Genomic DNA, 26,493 nt, shown 5'->3' with positions numbered 1-26,493 from the left:
TGGAGCCAAACTAGATACTGTGGTTACGTCTATAAAACAAATAGTTTAAAAAGCTTGCATCTTTGAAAGGGAGCACTTCAAAATTTTTAAAACACCTTCTTTAAGTGTGACTCATTTCTGCCCCTTCTTAAATGTTACTGATGAAGTATAAACATGCTTGCTCAGTATAGAACATGATTCTCTTTTATAGCTAATTAGATGGAGGTCAATTGAGATGGAGCTAGATTAGATGGAAGTGTCATAAAAGTAATACCAAAAAGGGATGTCTGAAGGTTCCAAATTTTTTTCTGCTTCATAAATTTCTTTAAATTTATCCATTTCATCCAACTCTAAGTAAATATCTTGCAGAGAGCTTGTAACGAGAGATAAGTCAAAAACAAAACGGAACACTCATCTCTACCCTTTTGAAAATGTGAAGCATTCCCCAGAGCTTTACGCAATGTCTGGTACAAATATGAGTATCTGTTGAATAAAAGGAAAAAATACATCCTTTTGCTATTTAAGGTTAACGTACTTCTGCAAACGTTCATTGGAAGATGTCACTCACTGATACATTTTCAGACTAGAATAGAATTTCAAATATTGTTTTCTACTTGAAACTGTTCAAAATGTTGATACTTTAAATATTGCTTGAGTCAGTGTTATAAGACTCAAGTATATTTAAGTATACTTGAGTATACTATATTTAAGTAATATATTTAAGTATATTTAGGTAATATATTTAAGTAATAATAGAATAACAGAACTATACAACAAAAAAAGACACAGTGGCTTATTTTTTTTCTGAGTGGGGAAAATCCAGATTTCACTAATGCTCAACTTAATTCTCCATTCATGAGGTAAGGCATTTATGAAAATTATCTGGTACATTGATTGATCATGTCATGATAATTCTCATGACCTGCAGATATATCCAGAAAGTGATGGATAGGGTTCATCTGACTTGTCTCAATATTTACCTGTTCCTCCAAGTGGTAAAGAGAGGGCCAAAGGCAAGCAAAACACATAATAAAATGTGACTGGTAGAGACTTAGCATTATCTTAGCTGTGACTTTCCATTTCCCCAAGCAAGTCATAATATAATCAACAGGTTATTTCCTTCCTTAGAGACTTCTAAAACATTTCAGCCAAACACATCTTATTTGTCTGGAATGATACATAATGACATCTTCTAGAACTTCTGGAAAGAAAATCATCTGTAGTATTGCAAGGTGCTGGAAATTTTATTTGATAAGATGATCATATTCTAAACTTTTCATAAGCAAAGGAATACTTCTGAAAAGAACAGTAAAAACAGGAAAAAAACACTTTTAGAAATAAGCTTTTATTGATAAATCATTTTTATTTACACTGGTTAAGAGAAAAATGAGTTTCTAAGATCCCTTGACCAAATTCTACTCAGTATTTTTACTCTCATAAATATATGTCTTTTTTGCTATTACTAAACTTCACAATAATTTACTGTTTCTCATTTTACCTTTATGAGACTAGTAACTTGAGAGCCACATAAAATGAACATTCCAACCTGCTTCATATTTTCTGAAGAGTTGAGGAAAAGGTAATATGAAGTATTTATATGAATGTAATTTTCTTTGTATTTAGATAGCTTATTTATCTTTTTCTGTTATTTCTTTATCCACATATTAAATATAAAAATACACCCTTTTAAAGGGACTTTACCATGGGTATTGAATTCCCACTGTGCAGCTGTACTTGCTTTGAAGTGAAAGGCAAAGTGAAAATGCACATAGGTATATAGTCAAACCTCAATTATGATGGGCTCATTAATCAGCAAATTTTTACATACTGTATTCCTATTTAATCAGTCTGTGACACAGTGTGGAATTTGAGGTCTGTCATCCCGTACCCAAAGTTGCCTTTGAACATACCAAAACTTGTCTAATCCAAGATAGACTGATGACAAAATTCAATGTTATTTTATGTTCAAGCAAGCAAGAAAATTGCTGCCAATTAATTGTAAAATAAGATATTTTTCAATTTCAGATTTAAAAATATGAGAGGAAAAATTATTTATTTTTGAAAAACTTTTAGGTACAGGGGTACATGTGCAGTTTATTACATAGCTAAACTCATGTCACAGGAGTATTTTATATAGATGATTTCATGGCCTAGGTAAAAAATGTAGTGTCCAATCATTATTTTTTTATTGTCTCTCTCTTCCCACCCTTTACCCTCAAGTAGGCCCCTCTGTCTGTTGTTACCTTCTTTGTGTCCATGACTTCTCATCATTTAACTCCCACTTATAAGTGAAAACACGTGGTATTTGGTTTTCTATTCCTGTGTTAGCTTGCTAAGGATAATGGCCTCTGGCTCCATCCTAGTTCCTGCAAAAGACATGATCTCATTCTTTTTATGGATGCCTTGTATTCCATGGTGTATTTGTACCAGATTTTCTTTATCCAACCTGTCACTGATCAATAGCCTTTGCTATTATGTATACTGCTGCAATGAACATATGCATGCATGTGTACTTATGGTAGAATAATTCATATTATTTGGGTGTATACCCAGTAATAGAATTGCTGGAGGAATGGTAGTTCTGTTTTTAGGTCTCTGAAGAATCGTCACACTGCTCTCCACAGTGGATAAACTAATTTATATTCCTACTAACAGTGTGTAAGTGTTCCAATTCATCTGCAACCTTGCCAGCATCTGTTATTTTTTGACTTTTAATTAATAATAATCGTCTTTCTTACTGGTGTGTAATGGTATCTCATTTTGGTTTTGATTTGCATTTCTCTAAAGATCAATGATAGTGAACCTTTTTCATATGCTTGTTGGCCACATGTATGCCTTCTTTTGAAAAGTATCTGTTCATGTCCTTGTCCACTTTTTAATGGGGCTGTTTGTTTTTTGCTTGAATTTTTTTTAAGTTCCTTATAGATGCTGGATATTATATCTTTGTCAGATGCATAGTTTGCAAATATTTTCTCCCATTCTGTCAGCTGTCTGTTTACTCTGCTGATAGTTTCTTTGCTGTTCAGAAGCTCTTAAGTTTAATTAGATATCATTTTTAAAATTTTTGCTTTTGTCGCAATTGTTTTTGGCATCTCTGTCATGAAATATTTGCCTATTCCTGTGTCCAGAATGGTATTGCCTAGGTTGTCTTCCAAGTTTTTTATAGCTTTAAGTTTTATATTTAAGTCATTAATCCATCTTGAGTTGATTTTTGTATATGGTATAAGGAGGGGGGTCCAGCTTCAATCTTCTGCATATGGCTAGCCAGTTATCACAGCACCATTTATTAAATAACTGGGGAATCTTTTCCATTGCTTGTTATTGTCAGCTTTGTTGAAGAGCAGATGGTTTTAGGTATGTAGCCTTATTTCTGAGCTCTCCATCTGTTTCATTGGTTTATGTGCCTGTTTTTGTACCAGTACCATGCTGTTTAGGTTACTGTATCCCTGTAGTATAGCTTGAAGTCAGGTATCGTGATGCCTCCAGCTTTGTTCTTTTTACTTAGAATTGCCTTGACAATCTGGACTCTTTTTTTGGTTCCATGTGAATTTTAAAATCATTTTTTCTACTTCTGTGAAGAATGTCATCGGTAATTTGATAGGAATAGCATTGAATCTGTAAATTGCTTTGGGTAAGGCCATTTTAATAATACTGATTCTTGCCATCCCTTAGTAATAATACTGATTCTTGCCATCCCTTAGAATGGAATGTTTTCCCATTTGTTTGTGTCATCTCTGATTTCTTTGAGCAGTATCTTGTAGTTCTCATTGTAGAGATCTTTCACCTCCCTAGTTAGCTGTATTTCTAGGTATTTCATTATTTTTGTGGCAGTTGTGAATGGGATTACATTCCTGATTTGGCTCTCAGCTTGGCTGTTGGTGTATAGGAATGCTAATGATTTTTGCACATTGATTTTGTAACCTGAAACTTTGCTGTAATTATCAGGTGAAGGAGCTTTGAGGTCAAAACTATAGTGTTTTCCAGATATCGAATCATGTTGTCTCCAACAGGGATAGTTTGACTTCCTCTCTTCCTATTTGGATGTCCTTTATTTCTTTTTCTTGCCTGATTTTTCTGGCCAGGACTTGAATTTATGAAATATGGTAAATGTTCTATTTAGCCCAAGAAACTTGAGTGATGATAGTAACCATGATTTTTTTAAATCTCATATTCCAGGCTACACAACAGCATGTAGACATTGTAAAAAAATGTGGCAATGAAAAAGATACCTTCTCTCCTCTTCCTGACTCTGTCATTAATTTGTAATGTTTCAGGAGTGTAACTGGTAATAATATCTAAGATGGCAATTACATACTACACTTTGTGTTCTTGACTCAGTTCCCTATTTTCTACCTCACTGAGTTACACTAATCAAGTAAGCAGGCAGGAAAGTAAAAACTGGTCACTCTCACAGCCTAAGGACCCAAGAAAAATAATAGATTTTACCTTAGGCATAGATATGCTATATCTAATATTTTGTATGTTCATTTTACACTACAGGTTAGTGTGCTTTCTTGGGTGAAAGAGGACTTCAGAATAATTATTCAATACAAACAGTAGCCCAAAAGGCCAAATGTTACTTATCGTTTTCAGAGAGTGAATTTTTAGACAGATATAAACATTAACATCTTTCAAGTGACGTAATAATAAATGAATAAAAAGGTGAACTGGCAGTCTTCACTATATTTCATATTGACAGAATTTTTCATCAGCTTTACACAGGATCCTGCTTAAATGACTATGCCAGACAATGAGGCTAAGATTGATAGCATTAGAGCCAACAGGAAAAGGAGAAAATACGTAAAACCTGTTTATTGGAGGCCATGTTTCTGAGAAGGAATGTCTTGAAAATTCAGTTTGGCAAATTCTCTGAAAATTGTATTAGAGAGAGACACTACGGTCTAAATAGTCAAAGAAGCAGCACGCATATGAAGAACATCGTGTCATTAATCATATAGTTTGAGAGTTGAAAGGAAAATCTGAACTCAAGTGACACGAAATTGTCATTCTGAAGAGGAGGAACCTGAAGTTCAATGGAAGTGTTTATCAGCCATTGTCGTACATCAACTAGCAGCATAGTCAGAGCTAAAACCACTCACTCTGAGTTAAGATCTCATCTTTCAATCAAAAGCATTGCCATAATATGATTTATATCATATTATACATACATACATACATGCATGCATATACATACAAATATGTATACAGAAATAGTTATTCTATCATTAAGGGGCTCACTTTTTGAGACAGGGTCTAACTTCACTGCCCAGACTGAGTGCACTGGCATAATTGTAGATCACTGCAGCCTCAAAATCTTGGGCTCAAGCAATTCTTTCACCTCAGCCTCCCAAGTAGCTAGGACTACAGGCATGTGCCACCATGCCTGGCTAATTTTTTTTTTAATTTTCAACATCCACAGTTACAATTCCAATGCTCAAACAGTCATTTATTATCTAGCCTGTGGCCATGAGAATGTTCTAAATCCTATTTTTTCCCATAGAGAAAATTATCTGAAAAACCTCACAACTCACATCTTCAGGAATGTAAGAAAGTATTCAAACTACAGTGTAAACAATCTTAGAGAAGTCATAGAATGCTCAATTCAGCATAAAGGATAGAGACTATCAATTACTGTTCTCTCAGTTTCACAGTTGAAGAGGCTGTGGCTCAGTGGTTAAAGGGTTTGTTCAAGGTAGATCGATTAGTTCATAGCAGATCAATGCAAGTGACCTACATTTGCCTTAATTACAAACATACTCTACAAAAATATGTGAAATACACTTCCTTAAGGACCAATGCCAAGTAGCTTAAACCCTTTTACATCCTGCTTCTATGTCTAGGCATAAACCTAGCCTGCATCTTTGGCTCTGCTGAACATTCAGGCTCACAAGATCACCATTGCCCATACTTGGCATCAGATCCATTTTGAGAACAGAAGGCAGAGCATCTTAGCAGGACAGCATCAGGTATTCCTCTTCAATGAGAATATGTTCAACAGTCAATATAGTCATTCATAAATAATTATCCTTGACCAATATGAGTGGTAATTGTTAATGGGTACACTGTTTCATTGTGGGGTGATGAAAATATTGTAAAATTGATTATGGTGATAATTGCACTACGTAAATATACTAAAAACAATAGGATTGTACACTTTAAAGGCATCTCAATAAGGCCGTTAGCAAAAAAGTTTCTAATGACAAGGAAGTGAAATATCTCTATTAGCAACCAAGCAGATTTCAAGATCACTTTTAGATATGGGGTAATGAACTGTACTGAAAGTATCTTGGTAGTGAATTTTTCAATGTGGTTTGATTTATTGATACTTAGAATATTTTTGTCACAGGTGTTTGAACCAGAGTTACTCCATCTTGAGTAGGGGCTGGATAAAATGAGTTTGAGTCCTATTGGGCTGCATTTCCAGGAGGTTAGACATTCTTAGTCACAAGATGAGATAGGAGGTTGGTACAAGATACAGGTCCTTGCTGACAGAACAGGATGAAGTAAAGAAGCCGGCCAACACCCACTAAAATGAAGACAGCAATGAAAGTGACCTCTGGTCATCCTCCCTGTTTATTATATGCTAATTATAATGCATTAGCATACTAAAAGACACTCCCATCGGCACCATGACACTTTACAAATGCCATGGCAAAGTCCAAATGTATGGTTTAAAAGGGAGAGGACCCCTCAGGAATTGCTGGCCCCTTTCCCAGAAAACGCATGAATAATCCACCCCTTATTTAGCATATATTCAAGAAATAACTATCAGTATACTCAGTCAAGCAGCCCATGCCGCTGCTCCACCTATGGAATAGCCTTTCTTTATTCTTTTACTTTCCTAATAAACTTGTGTTCACTTTTTTCTATGGACTCTCCCCAAATACTTTCTTGTGTGAAGTCCAAGAACCCTCTCTAGGGTTCTGGATCAGGGCCCCTTTCCAGTAACATTTTACCCTGTCAAATCCATTTTCTCCCCCACTGCGAAGAAAGTGATCTTCCAAGAGGAAACAATTACTGTGGAACTCTATTTGAATGATGGACAAAAATAAAAATACTGGCAGATTATCAGCTATTTTCAGTTACAGGATAGGAATGGTGGTCGAATACATTCTCCCACAGTGACTCTACACTGTTTCTACAAGAATGTTTATATTGTTTCAGAAAAGTGAATGTTCTGGTAGATATGATGGCCGTTGAGCTGCAATAGGGGAGAGAACTCCAGTGGAAAAGACCTGAAAGCTTCCTCCTCCAAGCTCTAGCCACAGATTGAGGGGCCGGAGACAGTAAAAGTAAACCAATGAAAATTAAAATGTATACATTGAAGCTGGAAATCTACAGACACATACACAATGTCTATGGGGTATACGTAAAGAAATAATTAACACATGGTTAGTGCACCTTTGAAGAAAATGCTCTAGCTCACTAGAAATCAAAGAAATATCAATTCCTAGAATTAATTAACTCGCTCAGAATTAATTCATCCAACAAATCATTTGGAGACAGGCATTTAGTACTTGTCCTAAAGGGAGGTTCTTGGATACAGCATTTAGGAGGAAAAGACTAGGAGTAGAATTGAAGGAGAAAGATAAGCAGTATTAGTTCTAAAATTAGTGATAACTTTGGCATTTTGAAAATAAAAATATTCATGTGAAACGCTTAAAATATCATAAGGAAATAATGTAAATGTGTAGGATATTATTTAGGGACTGAGTTTTCCTTTTCTACTAAATCCCTATTTTTTTTTTCTACTTTACCTGTTAGCATTACAAATAAGCTAAATTTTACAAAAAAAAAAAAGTGTAAAGACAGCTATATACTCTATACTCAGTAGTGAAAACTAGAAACATAGAAAACTAAACAGGTCTTTCTCAAGAGACCCATGAAGACATTTTCCCTTCACTGAGTTGCTTTATATCTAGGTTAATTGTTTCTTTATTACTAACATTTAAGAGGAACCAGAACAAAAGGAGCATATTACCTCTCCGAAACACTAGTACTTGAGCTTGAAGATGTATTTATCCATATCAAAAAAACACAAAAGCACACATTCAGGAAAATGGCAAGGATCAAGAAAAACCTGATGGTAACTTTTTTTCAGTACACATTGTAAGAAAATAATGAGACATATTTTTTAAAAGATAAGAGATTTTTTAGAATTAAAAGGAGAAGAAGCCTCTATAGAAAGATTTTGCTAAGAGCAAAATAAAATGATCCTATGGCAATGCAAATAGGAATATTCAAGTTATATATTCCATTACAACCTGTCTCAATTTGTATACACACTGAATATAAGTAGAACTTAGAGTCTACCCATGAAAAAAAAGTGTTATAAAATATAAAATGTGAAGATAAATATTAAATATTTAAGGGAGTTTCTATCTAGATATAAATGCTTATGCTCACATATGCAAACCTAACTTTAAATATATCACAGATAACACCATTTGAAAAATAAGTTTGTATGGCCATTATTTATTTTTATAGAAAATAAAATATTAAATATTGAATAACAATTCAATTACAATGTAATCATTTTAAATTACCTATATAATACTTGCCCAAATAAAATTTTCAAATTTGATTTAATAATTTACACATCATTAGCTAACTATAACTAATTTGAAACAAGGGGGTTAAATACTTGTTAATGGTAGTTAATGAAATATTGATTAAAAGTATACTTACTAATTTTAATAATGGAATTTGGAATACAATATTTTCATATTTTAAAAGTGAATCATTTATACACACTAGGAACTGTATTCATAATACACTAAAAAAATGATTTTGTCTGTAAAGAGAAGTACTTTTATTCTAAATATTTTCATACATAGCATTTTGATCAAATTGGGTTGAATTTTGTTTCCATAATGTTAGCCTTTAGAGTTAAAATTGCTCAATTTTCACTTTCCAACAAAATAGGGATCAACCATGGTGAAGGAGGAAAGAAATAAAATGCCCATAGTTCCAAGAGTTGCTAGAATTAATTGTTAAGGAAACACTGCTTAGAAAAGATAGAATAATGCAAGCCATCTCCTTAATTGATTTTATGTTACCCAAATTTAAACAATTAATTTAAGTAGTTAAAATACTGATGTCACTCATTATTATTTGCACACACATTTTCAAAAAAGCCTACCCCACCAAAACATCCAATGATGCTTATAGCTGGTATTTCCTTGGAAATCCAAACACCTCCCCCAGCTGGTTTTGCAGAAATCATGGTCAAGTTTCTAACTTACTTTCAAGAGTTTTCAATATTTTTCTTATTCTTAGAAATTAGTTTTTTAGAAATGAGTTAAAGCTAAGAGACACTCTATACATGATGCCCCCAGGGAAATAAAAGGGTTACAGTACTGATGCAATGCTTAAATCAAGTGCCACTATGTACTGAATCTATAAAGTGAAAAAACTAATTCTAAAATTCACACAAAATGTCAGTCACATTACTTTACAATAAGACAAGATGTATTTTAGATACCTACTTCAGACTCAATAGTTTTCTCAATACTTTTTAAAAAATATAAAATCACAAATAAATTTTCAAAAATCCTTTAAGATGATATTTTTATGAGAGCAAGTAAAAATGCTTTTTAAAAAATAGCTACTGCGCGTTATATTTTGAATTGCTGGCAGCTGTGGTTCTCTATCCCTCTCTCACATTTAGGTAAAGAGCTACATCAAGGATTAAAGATTGTTAGCATAATACTATGAGGGAGAAGCTAATGCGAGCTTTTCTGCCTATAAGATTTCCATTAACTGGAAAATAACTAGCAAGGTGGACAGAAAGTCTAGTGTACAGCTAAGCTGTCCAAAGAATAGTGACTCTTACTTTTGTTATTTAAGCTTTTGATGAGATCTTGTCAAGAATACAAGTTAAGACTCTTAGAAAGAAAACACTTCCAGTGCTTTCTTCTGGATATATAGATTAGATTCAGGTGAATAAAATAAATGAAACACAATATATCTTTTTTACAATTTATTTATTTATTATACTTTAAGTTCTGGGGTACATGTGCAGATTGTGCAGGTTTGTTACACAGGTATACTGGGGCCTAGGGGTGGGGGCGCGCTAGGGGAGGAATAGCAAAACATATCTTTCTACTTCCATTTTGTTGCATTAACACACAGGAAGAACTACTCATGAGGTTAAGGTGTGAGAAATCCTCCTCCTACAACATAGCAGTAACACAAGATTGGGATTGTTCACAAATTTCTCATACCAACCATAAAAATGATTTAACATGCATTTTGACATAATAGGTAAATATTTATTGTGCAAACCATATGAGCTTCAATATTAAACATCTGTACCAGGAAATGTGAAAATAATTCCCAGGGATTAAATTCCTGATGGGTTCTGTTTATTTCTTGGTGGCAGAGATCAAAGATATTATTCACTGTTGTTCGGTGAAGAAAGACAGCTACTAAATAATCATCAGGCAGCCTTTCAACACCTGTTTCTCAGAACAGTCACAGATACCAAGTGGGATATATTATAGGCCTGGTTCCAGTGATTTGCCACTACCCTGGTGACTTCAGTAGAGAATGAGAGGAGTGGGACATGATATATTGGAAACAGCCACAACATCCTGGTACTAATACAGTCATGAACAGAATAACAGTGTATCTGTCAATAACAGACCACATAACATGATAGTGGTACCATAAGGTTATAATATTGTATTTGAATTGTACCTTTTCTATTTTAAGAAATGTTTAGATACACAATGACTTACCTTTGTCATTGTCAATTAAAATTGCCTACAGTATTCAGTACAGTAACATGTTTGTAGGAGTAAGAGGCTCTACCATATAACTTAGGTTTGTTGTAGGCTATGCTGTCCAGGTTTGTGTAAGTACACTCTGATGTTTGCACAACCCAAAAAATCATCTAACAATGCATTTATTAGAACATATATCTGTTGTTAAATGATGCATAACTATATGAAAATTTCATATCACTGTTGTTTGTCTCAGTAATGTGTCAACCAGGAGTATCTTCGGTATCCCCTAACTTCAAATAGTTAAGTGTCACGTGACACTTGAAGCAAAAAGAACAGTTTCTTTTGACTTCATCCTTGTTTAATTCATACAAAGAGTTCAGATTGTAGAACAGGCAAAGCTTCAGACAGTAGGGATAAAATGGAGATTATTTGGTGCCGATAAAGCTAGATAACAAATCAGTAAATAAGAAAGATTTTAGAGAGCTAAGTTCCACACTGACAATTATAATAGGTTGAAGTGATTGAGAGTGACTGCTCCTACTTTAGTTAGGTCAGGAAATGCATTTCTGAGAAAGTATCACTTAATTAAGATTTGAAAAAGCAGGGAGAAGCCCATACAGAGATGATCTGAAGTAAGAACATTTCATGCAGAGAAACATCTACCTAACTACAAAAAGATGCTATTGTAGTAGTTGGCCTGAGACGGAAGTGGGAAAGGGAATGAAGGTAAAAGCTAGGCAGAGGTTAGCACATGAAGGATTTAGTAGGCCAGGTTAAAATATTCAGATCTTTGCTTTAGGGTTATGGGGAGTCGTTAGAGTAAAATCACTTGGTCTACCTTTTCAAATATTATTGTATCTGTAGGGGAAGAAGGAAGATTTAATTGCATGATGACAAAAGAAAAAAGACATGACAGGAAATAATTGCAACAGTCTGGAGGAGAAGTAATAGGGATTGAGATAAGGTACTGATAATGCAGAAACAGAGAAGTGGCCAGATTTGGGGGATGTAAGGTATAGGAGATAAGATTCACTGATGATTAGATATGAAGTTTATAAAAGCATGTATAAATTTGACATTAGTCATAATGGAACCAGATGGTCAGTGAGGGCTCAGCAGGTTTGTTTCTTGTTTATTCTGGGAGGGCTGATGAGAAAAAAAAAAATCAAAAGGTTTGTTTATGTTAAGTTTGAGATTCATATTAGATACATTCTCCCATGGGTATGTCAAGTAAGCTGTTTGATGAGGAAAAAGCCTCATGTACAAGAGATAAGTTAGAATTAAATATAAAAACATATTGAGGGTCATTTGCATATAGTTAGCATTTAAAGACATTAGATTGGATGGTTTAATCTATTAAAAAGTATGAAGCTAGGGCTGACACTAATATTTGGGGGTAGAGAAATGATGAGAAAAGGACACTGAGAAGGGGAAGAAACCAAGATGATTTTATGTGGCTCAATACAAAAGACAGTTTTCCAGAAGGAGCAAGTAGTCAACTGTGCTAAATTCTATGGAGGGATCAGGTATGGGAAGAACAGAGACATGGCCATTCAACTGGGCAATGCAATAATCATGTGACCTTAAGGTACAAAAACAGGAAAGGAAAAAAAAAAAAAAAAAAGGAAGGAAAACCAGCCTATGTCAGGGCAGCCCTGATGAACTAATTTGAAAAGAGAATATGAGGTAAATAATTGCAATAAAAAGTATGAATCATTCCTTCTAGATTTCGATGTGTATTTGCATGTAGCAAGGAGTGTAGAAAAACAAAGTAATACCCGAAAGAGAAATGAGAATCAAACGAGCTTATTTCTATTTGGGTTTTAAAGTTAGAAAACAGCAGAACATATTTATTGATACATACAAAAAAACTGATATTGAGGGAGGATAGACATAATTTCAAAATAAAAATGCATGAATAAGTTAAGTGCAAATGAAATCCAGAGTCCAAGTAGAAAGGCTGGGCATGATATGAGAGCAGGTAAACCTGTCAATTCCAGTAAAACTGAAAAGCGGGTCAAGAATTTAGATTTAGGCTGGGCACAACGGCTCACGCCTATAGTCCCAGTGCTTTGGAAGGCTGAGGCAGGAGGATTGCTTGAGACCAAGAGTTTGAGACCAGCCTGGGCAACACAGTGAGATCTTGTCTCTACAAAAAATTTTAAAAAACTACCCAGGTGTGGTGGCATGCACTTGTAGTCCTAGACACTTGAGAAGCTGAAATGGGAGGATTGCTTGAGCCCAGGATTTCAAGACTGCAGTAAGTAAGCTATAATCGTACCACTGAACTCCAGCCTGGACAACAGAGGGAGATCCCATCTCTAAAGAAGAGGCAGGAGGAAGAGGAGAATGTAGATTTAGACCTGGATGAGTTAGTAGATTTGCAGATGTAAAAATGAGGGAAATGGGGTGTCATATTTGTTTTCCTCAGTGAAGTAAAAAGAAGACGGTGTTGTGAGAGGGAGGTTTGAAGAGAGAGAAGGTATGAGATCAGTCTAGAGAATAAGAAATGAAAATGGAATAGGATGGTTGGTGCTTGGAGAGGCTGAATCTCCTTTGAGAAATCTTGTGGCTATGAATTTAAAATGAGATCAGTCAATAATATTTACCTTTTGCATGCAGGCATTGAGATGGTTTGTTATAACTAAGCCTGTAAACGACAGTTTAAACGATAGCTTTTCTGTCTCTATCTCCTTCAGTTATGCTCTGATCTTAGTTATTTCTTGTTTTCTGCTAGCTTTTGAATTTGCTTGATCTTGCTTCTCTAGTTCTTTTAATCGTGATGTTAGGGTGTCGATGTTAGATCTTTCCTCGCTTCTCTTGTGAGTGTTTAGTGCTGTAACCCTTCAAAAAAAAATCAATAAATCTAGGAGCTGGTTTTCTGAAAATATCAACAAAATAGATAGACTGCTATCCAGACTAATAAAAAAGAAAAAAGAATCAATTAGATGCAATAAAAAATGATAAAAGGGATATCACCACCAATCTCACAGAAATACAAACTACCATCCGAGATTACTACAAACACGTCTATCCAAATAAATCAGTAAATCTAGAAGAAATGGATAAATTCCTGGACACTTACACCCTCCCAAGACTAAACCAAGAAGTTAAATCCCTGAATAGACCAATAACAAGGTCTGAAATTGAGGCAGCAATTAATACGCTACCAGGCAAAAAAAAGTCCAGGACCAGACGAGTTCACAGCCAAATTCTACCAAAGGTACAAAGAGGAGCTGGTACCATTCCTTCTGAAACTATTCCAAACAATACAAAATGAGGGAATTCTCCCTAACCCATTTTATGAGACCAACATCATCCTGATACCAAAACCTGGCAGAGACACAACAATAAAAGAAAATTTCAGGCCAATATCCCTGATGAATATGGATACTAAAACACTCAATAAAATACTTGCAAACCAAATCCAGTAGCACATCAAAAAGTTTATCCACCACAATCAAGTTGGCCTCATTTCTGGGATGCAAGGCTGGTTCAACATACACAAATCAATAAATGTAATCCATCCCATCAATAGAAGCAAAGACAAAAACCACCTGATTATCTGAATAGATGCAGAGAAGGCCTTTGACAAAATTCAACAGCCCTTTATGATAAAAACTCTCAATAAACTAGGTATCGAAGGAACATATCTCAAGATAATAAGAGCTATTTATGACAAACCCACAGCCAATATCATACTGAATGGGCAAAAACTGGAAGTATTTCCTTTGAAAACTGGCACAAGGCAAGGATACCCTCTCTCACCACTCCTATTTAACATTGTATTGGAAGTTCTGGCCAGGGCAATCAAGCAAGAAAAAGAAATGAAGGATATTCATTTATGCTAAGAGGAAGTCAAATTGTGTCTATTTGCAGATGACATGATTGTATATTTAGAAGACCCCATCATCTCAGCCCAAAATCTTTTTAAGCTGATAAGCAACTTGGCAAAGTCTCAAGATACAAAATCAAATTGCAAAAACCACAAGCATTCCTATACACCAATAATAGACAAACAGAGAGCCAAATCATGAGTGAACTCTCATTCACAATTGCTACAAAAAGAATAAAATACCTAGGAATACAACTGACAAGGGATGTGAAGGACCTCTTCAAGGAGAATTACAAACCTCTGCTCAAAGAAATAAGAGAGGACACAAACAAATGGAAAAACATTCCATGCTCACGGTTAGGAAGAATCAATATTGTGAAAATGGCCATACTGCTAAAAGTAATTTATAGATTCTTTGCTATATCCATCAATCTACCATTGATGTACTTCACAAAATTGGCAGAAACCACCATATGGAATCAAAAAAGAGTCCGCATAGCCAAGAAAATCCTAAGCAAAAAAAGAAAAAAAAGCTGGGGGCATCACACTACCTGACTTCACACTATACTACAAGGCTACAGTAATCAAAACGGCATTGTACTGGTACCAAAACAGAGATATAGACCAATGGAACAGAACAGAGGTCTTGGAAGCAATGCCACACATCCACAACCATGTGACCTTTGACAAACCTAACAAAAATAAGCAATGGGGAAATGATTCCCTATTTAATAAATGGTACTGGGAAAGCTGGCTAGCCATATGCAGAAAGCTGAAATTGGATCCCTTCCTTACAACCTTAAACAAAAATTAACTTCAGATGTAATAAAGATTTAAACATAAGACCTAACACCATAAAAACCCTAGAAGAAAACCTACGCAATACCATTAAGGACATAGGCATGGGCAAGGACTTAATAACTAAAACACCAAAAGCAATGGCAACAAAAGCCAAAATAGATAAATGGGGATCTAATTAAACTCCAGAGCTTCTGTACAGCAAAATAATCTATCATTAGAGTGAACTGGCAACCAACGGAATGGGAAAATTTTTGGCAATCGACCCATCTGACAAAGTGCTAATATCCAGTATCTACAGAGAACTTAAACAAATTTACAAGGAAAAAAAACAACCCCATCAAAAAATGGCAAAGGATATGAACAGATACGTTTCAAAAGAAGACATTTATGTGGCCAACAAACATATGAAAAAATGCTCATCATCACTGTCATTAGAGAAATGCAAATCAAAACCACATTGAGATACCATCTCATGCCAGTTAGAATGGTGATCATTAAAGAATCAGGAGACAACAGATGCTGGAGAGGATGTGGAGAAATAGGAACACTTTTACACTGTTGGTGGGCGTGTAAATTAGTTCAACCATTGTGGAAGACAGTGTGGCGCTTCCTCAAGGATCTAGAAACAGAAATTCCATTTGACGCAGCAATCCCATTACTGGGTATATACACAGGGGATTATAAATCATTCTACTCTAAAGACACATGCACATGTATGTTTATTGCAGCACTGTTCACAATAGCAAAGACTTGGAACCAATTCAAATGCCCATCAGTGATAGACTGGATAAACAAAATGTGACACATATACACCATGGAATACTATGCAGCCATAAAAAAGGATGAGTTCATGTCCTTTGCAGGGACATGGATGAAACTGGAGACCATCATTCTCAGCAAACTGACACAAGAAAAGAAAACCAACCACATGTTCTCACTCATAAGTTAGAATTGAACAATGAGAACACATGGACACAGGGAAGGGAATATCACACGCTGGGGCCTGTTGGGGGTGGTTGGGATAGGGGAGGGATAGCAGGTGTTGGGGGCATTGGGGAGGGATAGCATTATGAGAAATACCTAATGTAGGTGACAGGGTGATAGATTCAGCAAACCACCATGGCACATGTATACCTATGTAACAAACCTGCACGTTCTGCACACGTACCCCAGAACTTAAAGTATAATATATTTTTAAAAAGAATAATTTTAGGAGAGAAAAAGTGACTTTTAATTAAACTATATAGGGATCTTTTTCCATGTGCTGACCACTTTTTAAATGACAGGGAATATGCAGTCCCATATCAATAATCCTTATTAAGCACTCTTATTTTAAAAATACTTAATATTTTTAGAAAATAGAACATGTAAAATATACAATCGAGTTTTTCTATCAGATAACTTGAGTCTCAAATAGCTTCTATAATTCTCAAAACAATGTGTTAGGTTTTTAGAAGTTTGATCTTCTAACAAAACAGAAAAAATCCCAGGGAGACAGACAGTTGAGAACAATACTCTTCAGTAGAACTTTCTGCAATGATAAAAATGTCTTTCTGTGCTTTTCAATATGAAGCTACTAAGCACATTTGGGGGTTAGTACTTGAAATCTGGCTGCTGTGACTGGTGAACCAAATTTTCTATTTTGTTTAATTACAATGAACTTAAATTTAAGTAGCCGCAGGTGGCTAATAGCTATAGAATCACCTATCCAAATCTTATTCATCACTAGGTATTTCTTAGTTATTTGTAAAGGAAATAATCGTATGTCTTAAATATCCGCAAAACAGACTTTCTTTGGTTCTTTAGTAGTTCTAAAACTTTTGTATGCTTAATAATTATGATACAGGGTTGCATATATAAAATCCACAAATAATGAAATAGGCAATTCATAAAATGTTTAAAGGTCATTTTAACTCCTGGCTATGTTCACATGGTAAATTATAAATTAACCTTGAAGCCTGATTCTCCACTCTCTCACCCACTACAACAGTAAAAGTTGATATATACTGAGAACTGACTTCAAAAATTAATATGGAAATATTTGGCAAAAAGATGAATCAGGTAGGTAGTATGGTCATATATCACAAATGATTTAGTCCTTGAAACTATAAATACATACTTAATTTTATGCAATTATCTTCTCATTAGGGAGCTTAAAATATTCATTCAAAAGTATTAATTTGTTTTATCTTTGGTATTGAAATTAATATTTAAATATTAATGCTTCCTTCCAGCTATTAAGTCATATGGAAATTTAAAAATTCCATTACACTTAAAATACGATAAAAATTCTAGCATTAGGTGGACTCCTAAACTATATTTCTATATTTATATGAACATTACAAATATAATTTTGTTTCTTCACATGGATTGTGTTATTTTTCAATGATGGAGATAACAGAATGAAATAAACTTCCTCTCAACAGGTAGTCTACTAAAAGTCAGATTGGCAGGCAGGTATAAACTATAACAACACTTGTTATGATAAGGAAAAGTCCACCTAATAACTGTATAAAGGAAACGAGAGAATGACATCATCTTTAAAACATTTCACATGCCTTTGCATCTTCCAATCTAAAAGTAATGTATTTTCCTCAGTTGAATATTTCAATAAAATAAATGAAGTTTACTTTGCTACCTATAGTTTCGGTTCTTCAGTGAAAATCCGTGTATTTCCATAACATACCTACTCCCTTGCCAGAGGATGTTTCATGTGAGAGCCATATACATCTTTCCTTTTCAAATTTATAAGATCATTTTTCTTTCCCAGGATTCATGCTTGGACATGTATTCTTTGAAACTCTTCTAGAAAAGTTCCTTGGGTGGGCAAAGCACCAAAAAATTGTCTTTATCAATCTGGTAGTGCAGATCCTCTGAATACTTCTGTGAAAACTTCATGAGACTCATAATGCCCTATGCCATTCAGCATCTGTAGCTAGAATAAAACTGATTCATATGTACTTGTATTCACATATTCTCTATCAAATGTGTTCATCGTATTATGATGACTGATATTAAAATCATTTTTAAGTGTTACTGAATTGTTTTCTTTATGGATGCTCATTAAGGGGTATTAAAATTTAAGCTATTATTGCATGCAATCATTTTTATATTATTACTAAAATATTCCTTATGTTTGACAAAAAAAAATTGGCAAACCAGATGATAAACCACAGATTGCTTCTTAAATCTTGGCATAACAAATGGGATTAATTCCATCATGTAGTCTAACTCCATTTTACTAGAATTTTAAAGCAAACAGTAATTCTTTTTACTATTGTTTGTTTGTTTTCCATTAGAGTCTTTGGCATTCATCAACACTTTCGGATGTTCCTATCAAGACAGGTTTCATCGGAGGCTCTTTTTAGCGAGGGAACTACAAATTGAAGTCTTGAACATATGAGCCACCGAAAGAAGATATCTTGTCTACCTAGTGATCTAACCCCAAAATCCACAATAGAAACAGTGGCATATGAGATTTAACTTTCAAACATTAAAGTCTTATTTTTAATACTTAATTTTAAAAATTCTTATTACATGCTTTTAAGATGAAAAAAACTGATATTTTCCATGTAAACTTTGAAGTACTTCCAATATTTAATATGAATACATCATTATAGAAATGTAATTCAAGCATGTTTTAAGCTTTTCCCTCACATCTTATTATGAAAAATTTTCAAACATACAAAGAAGCTGGAAGAATTTTACAGTGAACACTCATATACCCACCATCTAGGTTCAATAATAAATTGTATTATATTTGCTTTATTATATACACACACGTCGATTCATCCTTTTATCCAAATATTGCTCCATTTTATTTCAGTGTAAGTTGCAGACAAGTACTCTTCACCCTTAAAACACTTCAGCAGGCATATCATTAACTAGAGTTCAACATTCATGCTCTCTTAATGAAAACTTTATATATAAAAAAAGTACAAATCTTAGGTGTACCATTCAATGAGCTTTGACAATCAAATGTGATCCTTATTCATTGGCATTTGAGTGGCATATAAATTGAAATGAAAGTTGAAAATAAATAATATATTTTCAATCTGTTACTTCTACTGTTGGGGTAATCCAAATGTTTCCAAAGAAAGTAAAAGTAAATTGATTTATTCCCAAGTATTTAATTCGACAGATTTATAGGTCACACCATGGAATACTTAACAAATATATAATAACCAAAAGAATCATTCTCAGTGTTTAATTATATTTTTCAAATATCATGAATTTAAATCTCAACAAAACACAGTGGAATAAACTTTCCAAGTACCAATTTTAGGGTTAATCCACAATGTAATCTCCTTATATAAGTAGTAGATAATGTCAATTTTGTCATTCAAGAAAAGATTTTAATTAATTATTTGATAATTGTCTTTTTTGTGTTTCCAGCTCTTAAGAACTGATTCAGTTGACAATGTTACTAAAATTGTAGGGTGCAAAGGGCCAAGATGGCTTTAAACACTCAATTCCTAGCCAAACTACTTATTTTAAAAAATGTCAAAGAAATATAAAAAAGATGACCCTGTTCTGAAATGAATCAAGAAAGAATTTAAACCTGTCAAAAACCATAGGATTTTGATATTGAAAATAGTGACAACTATTTTTAATTTCAGCAACAAAAGACTTTATGTGAGTCCTTGCTTTTAACTGTCAGCATTGCCAACAGTATTTGCTATGTGTCGACGATGGAATCTTGAAGTGGAAATTCTACAGGAAAGGCTTATTTTGCTTCTTTTTCAGAAGGAATGCATACAAGAATTTCACATTGCAGGACGACATTGCCCAACAATCATTCACTTTGTTCCAGTTGGAGACTTATGACCACTTTGCTAATAAAATTTGGCATTAGCCTTTTGAAAAGTATAAATTACATTATTGCTTTGGATTCTTGTGCATTCTAGCAGAATAGAATGAAACTTGACAACCTGATTTCGAACTACTGTATAAGAAACCGAGATAGTTTCTTGATTTCAAACTACAGCACAAGAAACTGATGGGCATGTAAGTTTCTAAACAATATACCTCCTTGGGTAAGACCAGGATGATTTCCCAATCTCACGTGACCTCTGAAAGTGAGTTTTTCATCTTTTGCAACTCTAGAAAGCTATTTGGACCCCTTATCTTTAAAGCAGAAAAAAATACAGATAACATACATAAGACTTTTACAGTTTTGTCTCTAAGTTAAATATGTACAGAATAGGTGCCATGTACACGGTATTGTGGTAAGCGTGAAATGGGATATAAAAACATTACATGGCCACATTTTAGATAAGGTCAAATGAACACATATAAAAATACAAGGAAGTAAATTTTGAAGCATAAAGAAATGAGTGTTAAAAATGCTTTCACATAGTATTCAGAGATTTTTACAATGTGTTTATACACAGGTAGTAATTGAAACTGAACACGATTTACATCCAATGAAATTTTAAAGACAGAAATAGACTTAATTTATATTTGAAAGTTCATATTCATTTAAAATAATGAATCTTTATTGAATAAAGTAGTTTTTTAAAACTCCTTTAACACAAGATGGATTAAGACCATTTTCCTTTTCTTAAACTATACATATCCTGGGCTATTACTGCTCTCCTCACAAAAGCGCTATATTTCACTAACCATTGCATTTTTTTTATTTTTTAGGTTTATTTTAGTTAAGTTATTATTTTAGAGACAGGGTCTCACTCTGTCATCCACGATAGAGTGCCGTGGCTCATTGTAACCTCAAACTCCTGGGCTCAAGTGATCCTACTGCTTCAGCCTCCCAAGTAGCACCAAGTAGCATTCTTGTTCTATGAATCACCCTTTTTTTTTTTCCATTTTAACATTTTGAAAATTGGATGCATCTTAAAATTGATGTGCCATCTAATGTAATGGCTATTTCCTTCAAAACTATGAATTAAGTGGTAATACAATCAAATTAAGGAACTATGAGTGTTTACATTTAGTCTTTCTAATTTAAAGTGCCACCATGCACAGCTTTTTTTTTCTTTTAGAGACGGGGTCTCACATTGTTTCCCAGGCTTGTCTCAAACTTCTGGGCTCAAGCAACCCTTCTACCTCGCCCTCCCAAAATGCAGGGAGTTTAAAAAAAAAAAGAAGAAAACAATTTTAAATTAAAATAAATAAAACATGTATTTAAATGAAAAAAAAAATTTAAAGCTGGGTAATGACTATATATAGGTTCATTATACCTTCCCTCTAAGTTTGTTTGGTTTGAAATTTACCATTATATTCTTAACCACTTGTGAGACAGAAGTAATAAAAGGCAGTTACAGGAGAATAGAAAATTCCAGGGAGCAGTTTCACATGACTAGCAAAAGGAAACTTGAAATAGTTGAATAAGTTAGGGACTGATAAGAACCTGAAAAACTAGGTTGTGGGCTGAGCTGGCTAAGACTGACTAGACCCAAAATGGTTCTGAAGTTGACCTAGGTTATGCCTAGAAATTTTTATATGCTTATTAACATAATAAAGACACACTCACCACTGCCATGACAGTTCCAGGATCACCGATGTTTGGTAAAAATGGGTGGCACCACCATTCTGAGAAATCTCCATCTCTTTCCAGGAATCTTCATGGATTGGTTAAAGAAACCCATAAAGGTAAAAACCCCAAACTCCATTGGGCAACTTTCCCTCAAGTATGTCTGCACTGCCCTTTCTTGAGTGTGTACATTTTACTTTTCAAAAAATCTGTGTATATTCACTATTTTCTGATTTATCTTTGAATTCCTTCTTGCAGTGGTGTCAAGAGTCTAAACATAGGCTTGGGTCCTGGTCCCACTGGCGTTTGGGGACTTTCCCTGGCCTACCACTTGAACCACGGAAGTGGGGAAAAATCGAAGATAGAAAACAAAAAGCAACTCCTTGAGTTTTCTTAGTCATGGACCATTACATTAAAACTAAGGCAAGTTTTCCCCACAGAACATCAATTCACAAGACCATAAAATACAATCTGAAAAGTACAAGGGCTGTTCACTGCAAACCAAGCTTTTTACCTTAGGAAAGCTATTAACATGTATTAGTTATGCCCAGTTTGATACATTGGTTAGTGATTAAAATGCCTACAGGTTCCTCACAAATCAGTTATCTCTTTCCAGCAGTGCCATTGGTGTTTCTTTATTTTTTGGCTTTATAAGGTTGACAAAACGTATTAAATGGAAAGAAATAAACCCACAGTGTGAATCCAAATAAGCTGCTAGCAGAACACTTTGCCAAAGTAGGCAGGATAATGCTTTCTTGACTTGAAATCCTCACTTTCTCTTTCCCCCAACCTGCTTCTTTGTAGTTTGAATCTAGTGTAGGCTTATTCCTAAGGCAGATGGTTTCTTTCAGCTAGCTGGCCACAGCAAGGTAGTCTTTAGTGATAGATGTGGGGTAGGAGGAGAGAGGGAGGAGAGAGAGAGGGAGAAAGGAAAGAGAAAACGTGACTTCTACCAGAAGGGCATATAACACCCAGTAATTTGAAAAAAATTTTGAATTTAACTTTGCAATAGCATGGAACTAAAATGCCTTCACATAGAATATTTGGAGATGCTTGTTCTAACAATCACCCTTTCTTTTCCATTTTAACATTTTGAAAATTGGATGCATCTTAAAATTAATGTGCCATCTAATGTAATGGCTATTTCCTTCAAAACTATGAATTAAGTGGTAACACAATCAAATTAAAGGACTATGAGTGTTCACATTTAGTCTTTAAAATTACCATTTGTCCCAATTCCACAGACTAGAAACTAGAGTTCCATTCCTGTTTTTTTTTTTTTTTTTTTTAAACTCATGTTTCTAGATGAATACACAGAACCTTTATTTGTGTAAGAAGGAAGTTTTCTGCTCTTCTCTTCACGTTCTAATCTCAATCCCACCCTCAAGTAGGGCCCTTCAGTCCCCCTCCTACTCCAACTTTTTATCTGGCCCAATAAAACGGTAGTATTCTATTTTTCATTGATCATAATTATACATGCAAGGAGCTAAAATGTATTACTGGGCTGGGTTAGCTTCTCTCAAAGTAAGAACCAAGTCAGGGGACTTCTATTCCTCAAAGAGGCACAGATAGTACCTCTGTGTGCATGACAATTGCCTATTTGTTGTTGGTGTTTTATCATCAGCCATTCCCGGCTCATTTGTCTTCAATTAATTAGCAGACAGCAGAAGGCCTTATTTTAGGTTCAGGCAGAGCAGTTTGCTCCTTATGCAGCTATTGTTGACAGAGAGTCTTGTATTCTACTACATACTGGATGACTGCCAGACACTAATAAATCAAGTACTTTGGTCACCATTTAGCTAACACCTCTTTGCATATAACTTTTGAAAAAGGATGAGTGACTCTGAGCCTGGAACCACAACACCCCAAAACTACAAAAGCTGCAAATCTACGAAGACTTTTTTTTTTTTTTTCCTGCTGCTGCTCCTGCTGATGCTACCAGAAGAAGAAAAGATTTTTCAGACATTTATAGCTCTAGGTGGGAAAAATAGTACTTTTCAGGCTGAATGATGTCTGAAAGACAATAGCGTTACTTCCTTATTAGGAACAACTCCGCTGCAAACACCCACATCATTGAAACTGTCATCATTGGGGCAACCGAGGAAGATTCAGAGCAGCAATATAGGTCAAATGACACATTCAAACCAGCACTCAAATAAAAAGCAAAAAGCCAGTTTTACAGCTTAACAGAGTGCTGTATTTTAATCTAATTTAAGCAGGATTTAAAATATAGGTGTTGAGGAAGCTGTTGAGGTTTTCTAAGACAAGAGCTTATCACATAATGGTTTTGTAAAAAGGCTGATTCAGAAAAAAAAATGATATAACTGTTACTGAATGCACAAAATAAAAGAAGGCAAAAGAATTATCTCATGTTGTACGTCGTATCTGCCAGAAAGATCAGACATGAGAATTAAATGAACTTTGAGCTATTTTCTCTTCACATTTTAAGACTGGATAATGAAATTTATTGCCTGCCAGTCTGTAATACAATCAGACAAATTTAAATAATTATTCATGCAAATACATAAAGCTAACCTAGCAAAGATAACGACGCTTAAACTTAATATGTTATCTTGAATCTGAAATCTAACAGGTATTCTTGTCCTAGTATATCATATGGTCACATAGATTTTACCCTTTATAATTTGCATTGTAGACTTTTTAAGCACATTAGTTAGCTATAACATTCATTTGTTATTTACATTATTTATCTATCACTTACAGAATTTATGAATGTATATGTGTCAGTCACTGGTCTAAACATTTTTCACAGATGGCTTTATATAACCAACAACTTCATAAAGTGGGTGTTATTATGCCTCTTTCCAGATTAAAAAAACTGAGTTTTAGAAGAGATAAGTACCTTACTCAAGTACAAATGGCTGGTAAGTGGCAGAACCAGAATTCAAACACAGGTTTGATTCCAAAGCCCACTCTTTAAAAAAATTCCTCTATAGATTTTCAATTCTATTTTTGTTTCTGAATACATTTTAATGGTAACTATAATCCAGCACATATCATAAGCATCTTTTTGAGGAGATGATGTTAATTTTATGGGAGAAGAGACATTTTCAGAGATATGATAAATGTCTTTAATTGCACATTTATAAACTATGACCACAAAGAGAAATTGCTTGTCCCATGCTCATGCAAAGAGCAGAGTAGCATTAAGCGAACAGATCACAGTCAGATATATTATGCATTATGAAATAAGTTAATAAGGGTTGAAACACTGTATGCTTGATGAAATAAATTTCCTAAGGGCAACACACATTACCAGCTGTTCAAGTACTGTTCACTTCCCCGTAGGCAAGTATATCACTCCCTCAGTTATTGAACACATGTGGTGTTCCTGTAATATCTTTTATCCCATTTACGCCAAGAAAGAGTAAATAAGTATTTCTGGGCTTCAGCAAGAACAGCCTTTCACATCATAGACATTCTTATCTCCTATTCACCACTTAGTAGCAAATTACTTTCCTAATAATAAAAATTAGAAACAATGTTAATTTCCTGCTAAAAACCTTTTGGTGGCTTCTCATTGCATTCTCAGGCTTCAAGAAGCTGAAACCCCCTACAAGGTTTTTCATGATCTACAACCTATGTTCTCCAGCACTTTGCCAGATCAAACTCTTCATCCAAGGTAGGCTTCCCTCTGCTGCGTTCCCAGGTCAGGGCTTTCAGTCAGGCCTTTCTCTTTACCAGGAATCCTTGATCCTTAGTTTTCATATACCAAACACCTATTTAGCATCAAGTGTCACTTCTAAAGTTCATAGACATTTCCTTGATCTATCCATAAGATTAATCACCTCTGTTTTCACTTGCATGACATCCTGTCCTTTGCCTTCCCAGAGCCTATCTGAACTGCAATTGGCAGAGATGTGATCAGTCCTTCAGCTAGTTGAAAAAGATGTTCCAAAAGAGAAACACATACTTTAATGTCCTAGCCCTGTGAAGTATCTTGAAGAAACTAAACTTGCATGGGCGTACTGGCCTTTTAAAATCAAATTCCCAAAGTGTTATTGGTGGCATCCATTTCAGATAAAAATGCATTTATTTTGTTTCTTTTTCAATGTATTTCATTGGTTGGGTCACTGTCATTAAGAAAAAGAGTTTGTTCCTTCTGAGTAAATGCCTCGGGTCCTCTAAGTTTTCTTTCAATACAATATTTTTGTGTGAGAACTGTTAGGCAAAAATTTTTATATTACCAATGTTAAAAGGAAATGTTTAAGATAATAAGATATAGTGACTAATAGTGTTTCTTGAAAGAAGGAAATTACTAATGGAAAAAGTGGCATTTGCCAGAAGTGACAGCTTGTCAAACACTATCAATATGTTTAAAGAAAATATTCACATAAAAAGGAAATCATGAGGAACAATAACAGCAAAACAGGAATTACATTTTTGAAAGTTAAATTTTTACAGTGCCCTCAGACAGATGGGGCTCAACTTTCCCATTTTAAAAGTAGCCTCATAAATATAAACTAAGTATACATTTAATTGGACATCATTAAGAAACTCAGAAGAGAAGAACTGAAGTAAAAAAATACATCATAAAAAATAGTAACTCAGTTCTATACATAGATGGTGATGATGGCCACAAAACAATGTGAATGTACTTAATGCCACAGAACTGTACACTTAAAATATTTAAA

The 26,493-nt window shown here is 34.3% G+C and overlaps 1 protein-coding gene and 1 non-coding gene across 2 annotated transcripts in view; both read right to left on the bottom strand.

Moving 5' to 3' along the window:
- The window catches only part of IL1RAPL1 (interleukin 1 receptor accessory protein like 1), a 1,323,503-nt gene that overhangs the window by 954,549 nt on the left and 342,461 nt on the right, over positions 1-26,493 (bottom strand). The gene's annotated exons all lie outside the window — the stretch shown is intronic.
- Positions 18,637-18,704, bottom strand: LOC119467367. Its single transcript, XR_005195908.1, has one exon. It is a non-coding gene; the product is annotated as a small nucleolar RNA SNORD74 (small nucleolar RNA).

The sequence above is a fragment of the Cebus imitator genome, unplaced genomic scaffold, assembly GCF_001604975.1.
Source record: "Cebus imitator isolate Cc_AM_T3 unplaced genomic scaffold, Cebus_imitator-1.0 Scaffold282, whole genome shotgun sequence".
NCBI lineage: Eukaryota > Metazoa > Chordata > Mammalia > Primates > Cebidae > Cebus > Cebus imitator.
This window is presented reverse-complemented; position numbering and strand designations above follow the sequence as displayed.